At 33.7% G+C, this 10,629-nt stretch overlaps 1 protein-coding gene across 1 annotated transcript in view; it reads left to right on the plus strand.

Moving 5' to 3' along the window:
- Nucleotides 1-7,892, plus strand: part of LOC150103039 (putative pyridoxal-dependent decarboxylase domain-containing protein 2) — a 468,473-nt gene extending 460,581 nt beyond the window's left edge. The window contains exon 23 of the mRNA XM_090397610.1: nt 6,491-7,892. The gene's annotated coding sequence lies outside the window, so the exon portion shown is untranslated. The remainder of the gene's footprint in view (nt 1-6,490) is intronic.
- The last annotated feature ends 2,737 nt before the right edge of the window (nt 7,893-10,629 follow it).

The raw sequence follows: 10,629 nt of genomic DNA on the forward strand, positions 1-10,629 counted from the left end.
AGACGAATCACCCAAGCACTCAAAAACAAGGAAAAATTAATAAGAAAGTTTCAAGCACTAAAACAACAAGAAAGCACAAGACAATCAAGACGCTATAACCAAAGGAGCAGCCAATCACCCACAAACGAAGTTAGGAGGAACCAACTGCCATCGGACCACGGCCTGGTTATCAACAAATCAAACTACAACCTCACCCAAGGTGAACTCTCGCTGCTAGAAAAAGGCCTAAACTACGCCATTGTGTCGAGGTCAGTAAACAAACTAGATATTATTTATCATATCGAAAGAGGTCTAAGGTCCCTCCCCACCAATCTAGCTGACAAAATATGTATGGAAACATCTTGTATACTAAATTCAAACAAAAAACTAAGCAGCAACCTAAACAAAACGGAAGAACTGGCCCTTAAATCCCTAAAAAAAAAATAAAATAATAATAAATAAATAAATAAATAAAAAATAACCAGGACATTATAATCACAAAAGCAGATAAAGGGAATGCTACTGTTGTTTTAGATCAGAAAAAAAATGAGCCGTTTGGTATTGAACCACAACACCTACCAAATGGTTAAATACAACCCCACGAAACGCATCAAAAAGAAAACAACTGAATTAATTAAATCCGTTACCTCATAGCCAGAAGAAACTACCAAAAAACTAATACCTTGTTATGCCCACATGCCCAGAATTTATGGCCTGCCAAAAATACACAAAACAAACACACCACTACATCCAATTGTTAAAGGAATCAACACCCCGAATTACCACTTAGCCAAAAAATTAGCAGTCACATTCAAGGAATTGGTAAGTCATTCCCCTTCCTACATAAAAAATACACAACATTTCATAAGCAAAATTAAAAACATTACACTCAATGGCCAAGATTTATTAGTCAGCTTTTACATAACTGCCCTTTTCACCAATGTTCCGATCAATGATACTATGCTCCTGCAGAACATATTTTCACATGACATCACAGCTCTCTTTGCCCACGTACTCCACTCTGGATATTTCGTGTGGCACAATTTTTACCTTCAAAAAGAAGGTACATCCATGGGCTCACCACTTCACCCCCCAATAGCTAACTTTTATATGGAAGACTTTGAGCAACGAGCTCTAGAGTCAGCGTGCCTAAAGCCCAAAATTTGGCTCATATATGTCGATATTTTTCCCATTTGCCCCCATAACCGTGAAGCACTAAATACAATCCTTAGCCACCTGAATAAACAACACAAACGTATCCAATTCACCATTGAAATTGAAAAAAACCTCTTCCTTTCCTAGACACATACACTCATCTCACGTCTTCCCTCGGGCTGTCTCTCCTTCTCAGTCTGCCGCAAACCTACACATACAGGCCAGTACACACAAAAATTCTTACCATAACCCGGCACAAACACTAGGTGTCATAAGCACCCTTAAACGCAGAGCTCAAACTATTTGTTCAAATGAGCAAGCTCTAAACCAGGAATACAAGATCATCAACCATACATTTATAAAAAATGGATACAGTAAAAAAACTATTCACAAGATCTTCCACAAAGATGCACACTAAAAACAAAAAAGATTTCAAGAATGCCATTGCCATACTTTATGTTAGAGGCATTTCGGAAAAAATTGACAGAACACTACACAAATACAACATCAAAACCTCTGACAAAATTAAGACACTTACTCCGTTTCTTCCAAAGATCCTCTTCCACACCTAGCCTACTCAGGGGTTTACAAAATACAGTGCACATGTAACCTACCATACATAGGGGAAACAGGACGAACCATCTCAATTAGGAAGGACTAACACAAATGACACATTAAATACCTCCATTTTGGAAAAACCTGCCTTTCAGACTATGCACTCCAGACATACCACAGAATTGATTGGAAAGGTACCAAGTCCCTACACTGCACCAAAACTTAGTTCGAAAGGAAATTTAAAGAAGCATGTGAAATGCTCGAACACAATTCTAACCTGAACAAAAATGACAGTCTGACCATTCCAAGAATGTTTAGGACCAATTTGCAACCATTATAGCAACCAGAACAAGTGAAAGAAAAATCTCAATACAAGAAGACCTGGTGAAGTGTTTTTTTTAAACATTCAATAGGAACTTGAACTGTACAAATCCAAAAGAAAATCTTAATATAGCAACCTGAACTCTAGAATTCCAGAAGAAAATCTTAGTATGGGAGGACTTTAGAAGGATTTAGTGTAGTTTTTTTTTTTTTTTTAACCACTAGAGGTCAGGCTAAGTAAAAGATCAGTTAATAGTGTAGATTCAGTTTACCTTTGTAGAGTGCAAGAGCGTGTAGCTTGTTTTCATATACACATGTATTTTTCTGATGATGACCCCAATACAGGGGTCGAAACATTAGTTATTTTATTAATAATAAGTAAAATAATCATTTCAACATGTGTGTTTTGTTCCTAAATTCTTAAATATGAATGCTGATCACCGTGTAACCTAAAAGAAAGAGTGCTCCTTAACACAAGCTTATTGCATGTGCATATTCAAATCATTTCTCAGTAGGTACATAGTCATGACACCAGATTAGGTTTCTGCCTGGTCTCTGATGAGAAACAACATTTAGAAACAGCTGTCAGGCTAGTGAAATCTTAATTTTAAAAAATAAAAGGTGACTATATGAGCTCCTAGACTACGCAGGCCTCCAGAGGCTGTGTGTTTTAAGTAGTGCAAGCCAAACTTCATTGCCAAAGATGTTCTCATAAGATCTTTGGTGAAACTTAAAACACACAGGGTTTTAAAATAAAGATAGATCTATAATATCATCTGTATCCATATTGTTTTCTAACACAAAATTTAGATTATTTTTTAAATCAAGCTAGCTTTAAAAAAAAAAAAAAAGTAATCTCTGAGAATTTCATTGTTTAAAATAAAGCATCAAGAATGAAAGTTTTCTTTTGCAGTATTTTTCAATAAAATAAAATATAAATCTGTTCATTGTTAATATACTACATGTATATGCCATTTGTAATTACAGCCTTAAATTGTGATACAACTAAGCTGTAATCTATAATTTAAACTGTAATCTTAAATACGGATATTAGATGGACATAAACGTATGCAATATATTTTTATATTTATAGTCCTTTTATCTTAGTTGTTGTTAATCGCAGGTAAAAATAAAAGAAACTTTGATATGTAAGGTTTTAAAATTTGGGAAATAAAGATGGGATGTAGAATTTACACTTGGTTGGGATATATTGTTGGAGGTAGAGGAAATAAGAGATCTTGGGGTGATGGTGGATAAGGATCTAAAATTTAGAGGACGCATTGTCAAAATTCTGAGGACAACATAATGTGTTTTGGGAATGTGGAGGACACTGACTTGTAGAAGTAAGGAGATTCTTTTTCCATTGTATAAAGCCTTGATTATACCACATATGGACTACTGTGCACAGATTTCGTCACCTGGTTTTCAAAAGGATGAAGAGATGTTGGAGAGGGTCCAGAGGTGATTGACTAAGATAGTTTCTAATCTCTTGAATGTTAAATATGAGGAAAGATTGAGAAGATGCAATTTACAGAGTCTAGTGAATAGGAGGAAGAAGGGTGATATGATAGAGACATATGAGTTGGTAAGAGGTTGTTATAGGATCAATGTTAAAGAGGTTTTTCATAAAATGGAGGTCAGGGGAGAAATAGAGGTCAATCCTGGAGGGTGTGAATAAGGAAGTAAGAAGCAGGGGTTTTTTTTGCATGCAGTATTGTGAATGATTGGAATGCCTTACCTGAGAGTGTGGTGTCCACAGAGAATTTGTGCTTAAGGTAAGGTATGATGTATGTGTATGACAAAAGGACCTCCTAGATGAGTCTTTGATTTGATGGGGGGGGGGGTCTTAGGATAATAATAATAATAATATCTCTGTTTGGACATGGTAAGATTGAGTAGTAACCTTGTTATGGTCTTTGTGTTAATAATGTAAAGGGGTTTGAACAATTTATTGGATTACTGCATGGTTTACAGCTGTATCCCAGAACCAGTGCTACTGAAAGCAAGAAATGAACATTTCCTAACAATATACCTGTAATCTTAAATGTAGATATTAGATGGACTTAACCACATGCAATATATTTTTATATTTATAATCCTTTTATCTTAAGTTGTTGCTAATAGCAAACAACATAAAAGAAACTTTGATACTGTAATATATTTTTTATTATCAAAAAAAAAAGGGGGGGCATTGATGGGTACACAAAATTTCAACAAAACAATACAAGTAAATACAATATTTATGTAATCACCAATATTGTATCTGCCTGGAAAAGGCAATTGCAGAATTATTATTATTATTACGTGACACCTCCAGGGAGTCCAAAGACTCATCGAGGGAGGGCACCTACTCTACAGCTCGGTCTCCACTACCTACAACAAACCGCAACTACACCATCGTCATCTACCGTCCACCACTAGTATATTCACAGATACTCACGAACATCCATGCCCATGGCAGGATTCGAACCCACAGCCTTTCACTGGAGAGCAGATAGGCTAACCACTCAGCCAACCAGATCAGCTGATTTTGATTATTATAATCGTGATAATTATGTTTAATTATTTAAATTAAGGGGATATTAAATCCCACATTGTTTTAAAACCGAATAAGAAACTCAAAGATTAGAATCAGAGAGTTTCATGCCGAATATAGTAAACTATAAAAGTATCGGCGATTACTAGCGTGAGCTAATGCAAGTAGTCCTAGTACATAGTACAATCTCGGGCAACTCGCAGCAAAGGTGGTAAAGTTCTGATCGCTATTCTTGGTATTTTCCGTAATGTAAAAACACATTTCCTAGGAAATGTATGCTGTTATTACATTATGGTGGGTGGTCACTACCGAGACCAGTTTCAGTCTTTTTTGAGGCTTCATCAGTGAGTAGCTAGACCTCTTAATTTAAATAATGTTTATATCGCCGAAATGAAGCCTATTGGCTCTTTATATTTAAGTAACTTAATGGTTGCACCTTTTTGACAACTCATATAGCAGAGTATATAAGTTCTTTTTACTATACCCTTTGATATCTATTTGGTCTAGCTACTCACTAATGAAGCCTAGGAAATGTGTTTTTACATTATGGAAAATACCAAGAATAGCGATCAGAACTTTACCACCTTTGCTGCAAGTTGTCCGAGATTGTACTACATACAAGGACTACTTGCATTAGCTCACGCTAGTAATCGCCGATACTTTTATAGTTTACATTTGTTTACATTATAGTTTATATTATTTGGCATGAAACTCTCTGATTCCAATCTTTGAGTTTCTTATTTGGTTTTAAAACAATGTGGGATTTAATATCCCCTTAATTTAAATAATGTTTATATCGCCGAAATGAAGCCTATTGGCTCTTTATATTTAAATGATAATTATGATTATTATTGTTCTTTATTTTATTTAATTATACTTGCTGAAGATGCATTTTTTGTTCCTGAAGAATTTTATTCCTGATAATTACAAAACGGTTATATCTGAAATTAATCATATATGTCCAATTTTAAAAAGCTTGCTGTCTATTCTAAATTTTGTTTATTCATAATCCTAGTTAAAAATTACTTCATAGAATGAATGCATAGTTTCTGCACTTACATGATATTTCTTTATAGAAAAAAACAAATCATTAGATATAATGTGTTTATAATAATTTAGAATGTTAGAATTTTAGTCATCTGATTCTTTCACTTTAGTTTCATCCTGTAAAGTCAGCTGTGTGATAATGTGGGTTTACACTTGTTGTCTTTGTATGGTAGGTAGAAATAGATTATTTTCCTGATCTCCATGGAGTATGAGAGATCTCCATAGTTGCATGCCTTATAATTCCACACAATTTCCCTTCTGCCTGATACTTCAACATGCCTTTTTATCCTGCAGGTTAAGACTACATTTTCAATCTCTTAGTACTATATGTTGCTTCTGCTGCCGGTGATGAGCTTATTCTTGCTCATCACCATCTATTCAAATTTCATTTTTGTGTGTGTGTGTGTGTGTGTATATATATATTTTTTTTTTTAATGAAATACATGATGCGACTAAGAGCACTATTATTGTGGGAACAAAAATTCACATATCCCACATCTAATGGTGCACTTTAGCACATCACAGAAAAAGCTTTATACTGGAGACTCTAGTATTCAGAAAAACCTATTTCGATAACGCAGCATTGAGTTTGCTGTATTGCTATTGGTGCTGGCCTGATGACATATGAAAGTGGTTAGTAGCATTTGGAAGGCATTCAACATATATCATTGAATTTATTTATTGTAACAAGTTGCAGATTGTAATCGAACATTTTTAATATGCATTCCAATAATTTGATTTTGTGTTTACGTGTATTATAGTAGCTATTCTGAGATTAAATAATAATAATAATAATTACCTAGGAATGAATGCTGGTTAATCCAAACATATAGCTGTAGTTGATAAATCAATATGTTCAAATGAAAACTTATTAAAATATTTTTCTTTTAAATCTAGGTATTTACTATGACTTCCGTTCAAGTCAAGTGTAAAAGTGGAATGTGCATTAATACTGCTTTGGAGCAAGTGTTACTGCAACTATTGACCACCATCATAACTTGCAACTATTGACCACCATCATAACTTATGAAATAGGAAGGATACTTTTTTTTTTAAGAGGCTGCTATTGTGTGACTTCATTTGTGATATGTATCTGGCTGGTTTTTCAGAACTAAAGGCAACTTTTTTTTTTATTTCTTTATATGATAGCACTGACATTGTTAGGTAGTATGTAGACTGATCATAAAACAGTTCTTGGCTCTGTTTTGAAAGTGTTTCACTTCCTACAGAAAAGTGCCTTTTATTTTAAGTAATCATCACATCTTTTTCTGTTCTTAGCATGCAGCATATAAAGCATTTAATTGGCTGCAATTATACTGACTTGGGAGCATCATATTTAATATCTGCTTAGATCACAGATCAGATTCTGATAGCTTGAACTCTGTGTTTCTCATATAAATATATAAACTTCACACCTGTGATGCAGTTATGTGATATATCAACTTTTTTTTTTTTTTTTTTCAATGACAGTTAATTCTGTGGAATTTTACTCTGATGCCAGTAAAAATTAATTCTATTTCAGTCTTCACAAATTTACTTGGTAAAATATTTGTAACTAAAAGCCTTTTGATTAAATAATAGTTTATTATTGATACTGTTATTACTTTTCAGCATTACTTCCTTCTACTTAGTAGTCAAAATATAAATTTAAAACATTATTTGATTTTATTCATCTGGTATTAACTATAGTCTTTGACATCACCTGGCAAATTACAATTTCAGGCAGAAAATTTTTGAAGACTGGCTTATTTTTTAATATTTTTTTTACCTGTGTGTAATTATTGTTAACATAAAAGCAACTTTTACTATTTTGTTGATTATGATGTAATACTTTAATTTGCAGTGGTCAAAATCATTTGCATAATTACATCTTGTATAGATTTTGTGCACAATTTTTTTTGGTGATCTTATGGTTGGTGACTAATTGCATTCGATGCCAAAGGCAATAATGTTTTTCATTCTTCTGTAAGAGTTTTTGTAAATTTGTATTTCTTCACCAGTATGTAGTTTCTACTGAGTGATTAACTAGTCAAGAGATTTTAAGGGTTTGGAAGAACAAAAAAAAAATATTCTGTAACACAATGCTTTGCAAAATTTTTTTCATACAATCCATGATGATAATAATATCTTTAGCTTAATTATGAAGCATACATATTTCCTTAAAAGTAGAAAGAAAGCAGTTGACTGTTTCAAATGAGTTTTACTTGCGAGTAATTTAGTTCATGTAAGTAAAGACTGTTGTAAAGGAAGTATAGATAAGAAAATGATTTTTAATAAAAAAAATGATTCTAGTTTTTTAGCTGTGTTGTTAAAACGACTGTATAATTATATATGGAATTATGTTTACAATTATAATTTTCCTATTACTGTCACTAAGTTGAAATTGTAGCTCACATTTTGGAAGAACACTTTAAAGTACAAACACCTGATTGTAGAAAGTTTTACTGCTAGGTCACAAAGTACTTGATAAGAAATATATTCTTGTTTTAATTTTTTTACCCAAGTGTAAACAAACAAAACTTGCATGTGAATTATCATCAGAACTAGTCTTTTTTGTATGTGGATGCTGCTGACTTCATGGTAAAGGATTAAAACAAGAATGTAATTTCTTGTCAAGGATAATATACATTGTAACCAAGCATTAAAAACTTTCTACAGTTATCTGCAATCCAGAATATTTAATAACATGGTGATAAACCATTTTACTACTTGTATGTAAAACAAATGACTTTTGCCTGGATTTAACCTTTGTATCTTCCTTGTCTGGTAGTGATCTTTCCCATAATGTTTTGCATTATGGGTTGCTGAGGCAATTGATGTGAAGTCAACAGCCTCTACATACAAGTAAACTAGTTGTGAAGATACTTCATGAGCAAGCTTTGTTTGCTTACATTTAATTTCTTGTCAGGTATAATAAACACCTTATTATTATTCTTTAGAAAATAGTTATTTCATTAAATTAGGACTAGATAATCCACTTCACCCACTCTAGAGACTGTACATGGTACTTTTTTTTTTTTTTCCCTCCAAATCTCTTCTTGCATAAAATAAGTAGGATTGTGATATGAAAGTAGGGTTGGAGCTTCTCACTTAGCCAGACTAATAATGCATGCTTTTTTAATTTATGCAGTATACTCTTTGTTTCCATTTTCTTATGTATAAATTAATATCTTATGTTCTGTTCATTTAAGGAAATGTTTAAGTTATCAAAATTAGATAAGTGAGAAGAGACCTTCATCTATATACTCTATAACAAATGTGGAGTAGGACTTGTGACACAATGTCCAGTGACATAGAACCATTAGCACTAATGGCTTTGAAAGCATATGGTGTGAGGTAGAGGTGGACAGGATATTTAGTCGGGTGTTGCTGCAAGCCAGGGAGCACAGAGGATGAAGAGCAGGAGATGTTTAGGCAGTTGAGCTTGGCATTATCTGAATGGATGAAAGATGGCTGGCAAGTTGAGATTGAACCAATCAAATTGTTTTCTGTATTGGCTTAAACCATACACAATGGCAGCTGGGGAATCACTTGATTGAACAAGCTCCCCCTCCCTCCTTGCTTTTTTTCTTCAGCTCTTGTTTAATCTGGAACAAAACCTCATTCAACCTAATTGAAGACATGCACCATCAATAGAAAATTATTAAATCACTTAAGGAATTGACAACATATATAAGAATATAAATTAAATTACACTTTAATAAATATTTCGGCAACGTCACGTTGCCATCTTCAAAAGGAACTTACAAAAAAGGCACGTGCACATAGGCACTACAACACAGTAACTGAGAATGAAGCGAGGAAGCTATTGTTCTCCTAAAAGTCCTGATGGTGTTCCCCTTACAGGCTATGTAGGTGTTCTTGGCCTTTGGGATGAAGGTCTGCTGATGTAAGCCTCCCAAATTTGGGGCAGTCCTCATACAACCAAATTTGTTGAGGTTTGGAGAGTTTCTTAGGGCTGAGGCTGATTCCATGAATAGTCTTTCAAATTTGAACTTGCTATGGTGTATTATTGTAGCTTTCTTCCACTGTATTCTGTGGCATGTATCCAGAGCATGGTTTGCAAGACCCGAGTGGCTGTACTTGTGAAACTGGATGTAGTCCTTGTGTTCCAAATTCTGATATTTGCTGTCCTGCCTGTTTGGCCATAGTAAAAACAGTTTACTGCAAGGGACCTGGTATACACCAGGTAGGTCTGGGGGAAGTGGTTGGTCTTTAATGGAGCAGATAAGGGATGCCAATTTTCTGTATGGTCTGTAACAGGAGGTCAAGTCATGTTTTTTTTAGGATTTTTGTAATTTTTCCGAGGTGCCTCAGATGTAGGGAATGGTGATGGATTTATTAAAGTGTAATTTAATTTTATTCTTATATACGTTGTCAATTCCTTAAGTGATTTAGTAATGCATAACCAGCATGTAAGCTTGTCTACGAGAATTACCATCAATAGAAAAGTGAAATTTATTGGCATAGCATTACCAAGACAAAGAAAACAGGCGAAATACTAATAGTTCTAAATAATAACAAAGCTGTTAATTGGTATGGTAGAAAAAACCATCAAATATGGTATTTCTGAAATGTAGAAAGACTTGATCAAAAATGCTCAAATATGGAGGTATAAAATTTTACAGTAACCACACTGTATAATCTTCACAAGAGTGAATTCATTTAATTTGAGTAGAGCTCTTATTACCTATTTATAAAAAAAAAAAAAAAAAAGGGGGGGGGGGGAATAAAACAAGAATTTCTCTACTAAGTATTTAAGGTAAGATTTATAAAAAATACTTGAGAAGAACAAGCTGGGTTCAGAACAAATAGGATTGCTGTCACCAGATTTTGAATTTAAGACAAAGGATTGAGAAATCAGGAATTTAACAAGGATCTCTATTTAAGTTTCATATGTATATATATTGAAAAGGAATAATGTGCTAAGCAAATACTTTCACGCCAGTAAAATTATGATGATTGTGATGGTGGGCACAAATGACTTGAGAGGCATTGTGAATTGGGTGGCAAGAGATCTGAGGTTCATGCTCGAG

Source organism: Typopeltis vanoorti, chromosome 9 (genome assembly GCF_054136105.1).
Source record: "Typopeltis vanoorti isolate ZY-2024b chromosome 9, IOZ_Tvanoo_1.0, whole genome shotgun sequence".
Taxonomy (NCBI): domain Eukaryota; kingdom Metazoa; phylum Arthropoda; class Arachnida; order Uropygi; family Thelyphonidae; genus Typopeltis; species Typopeltis vanoorti.